Genomic DNA, 1,834 nt, shown 5'->3' on the forward strand with positions numbered 1-1,834 from the left:
TCCAGGGACAGCAGGCAAAGAAGAGACCAAGGATGCCTCTAGAAAGTTTTAGAGTGGGGAGGGCAAGATCTGTGGTTGGGGACCCTGCCACTAGCCCCACCTATTCTCAGGTCTCCCTAATGGTTGAATGGGATGCATTTGGGCAGCTAGCTAGTGTAGACAGAGTATTTCAGACATTAAGTCACAGATTCTGGCCAAGGGGTTTTGGTTCGATGGCCAGGAGGGAGGAGGGCTGCTTGCGTGCTGGAGTGCTGTGCAGACAGCTGGGAGCCAGGCCCTCTGTTTGGATCCAGTCATTTAACTCAGCCCCAATCTAAACACCGCTGTTTTCAGTTTTAAATAGGAAACCAGCAAGGACGTCACAGGGCCTCTGGCCCAAGGTTCTGCTGCAGGAATGTTCTTTTAAAAGAGGACACCTGTTTATGGAGGGTTTATTGACGTCTTGTGATCACTTTCCCTGACAATCATCTTTTCTCCTCCTCAAAATGGCCTATGCAGTTGATGCTTGCTCAAGGTTGCTTCACTGGGAGGGAGCAGATGTGGGGCTCAGCAGCTGCCCATCGGCTCGGGGTGCTGCCTTCAGCTAGAGAGCAATGCTAGCTACACACCAGGGTGCTGTACGTCATTCCATTTCTGCCCTGGGGGTCATTGCAAAGAAGGTCTGAGAAGTGCTGTTCCAGACAGGGACATGGAGGCCTATTTGAGTCCCATCGTGGCTCTCTGAACCTAGTCTTTCTTGACAAGCCCCATCCAGGTGGAGATGAATTGAGGTCATCTGTGCTTTGTTCCAAGAGTCCCATACAATCGGTGACATGATGACTGTATAGAAATCAAATGACAGTTTGGTGGCTCACCTTTGTAATCTCAGGATTTAGGAGGTTTGAGGTAGAAGGATCACTGACTTTGAGGCCAGCCTGAGCTATGTACACACTGAGACCTTATTAAGTTAAACAAAAGATAACACCAAGGAGGAGCACATGCCTAAACAAAGCCTGTCCTAGTTAGCTTTAGCTATCAACTTAATATAGGCTTGAGTCACCTGAGAGGGAGTCTTAATTGATTGCCCAGATCAGAGTGGTCTGTGGAATGCCTACAGGGTTTGTCAAGATTGTTAATGGATGTAGGAAGGCCCAGCACATGGTGGACAGCACCATTCCCTAGACAGGTGATGCTGGGCTGTATAAGAAAGTTAGCTAAGCATGGGTCTGTGAGTGAGCCAGAGAGCGAGCAACCAAGCACAATTCCTCCATGGAATTGCTGCTTCCTTGCTGTGAGAGAGGAATACCACGTAGGCCTACTTTGAGTTCCTGCCCTGCCCTTCCTCAATGATGGACTATGACTTGCAAATACAAGACAAATAACCTCTTTCCTCCCCCAAGTTGCTTTTGGTCATGGTGTTTACCACAGCAATGAAACTAGAACAGTGTCCTAACTTGTCCAGTCCCCATGGCAAATTCTGATTATACCGCTGTGGAATTATTGTACATGACTGAATATAGCGATGCAAACACCAAACCATGAGTCATAGAGATGATCCAATCAGTGACCTGGGTTTCAATGACCATTGCCACAAAGCACTTTTCACCCAAATGCCAGGGTCAATAGCTGAGCTGATGCCCATGTGCTGGTACCAGGTGTCTGAGGTTGTGGCTAAGACTCTCACACCTGTGTAGTGCCAGTCTACTATTCAGCAGATGGGAGTCAACTGTGTGGACATTAGTTCTGCCCTCAATAACCCAAGTGACACTTTTTCATTCAATCTGGGTTCAGACTTCTTTGGATACACACGCATACACCAGATAAAACTCCTTGTAAACAAACCAAGAGGAAGGAA

This window comes from Cricetulus griseus, assembly GCF_003668045.3.
Source record: "Cricetulus griseus strain 17A/GY chromosome 1 unlocalized genomic scaffold, alternate assembly CriGri-PICRH-1.0 chr1_1, whole genome shotgun sequence".
NCBI lineage: Eukaryota > Metazoa > Chordata > Mammalia > Rodentia > Cricetidae > Cricetulus > Cricetulus griseus.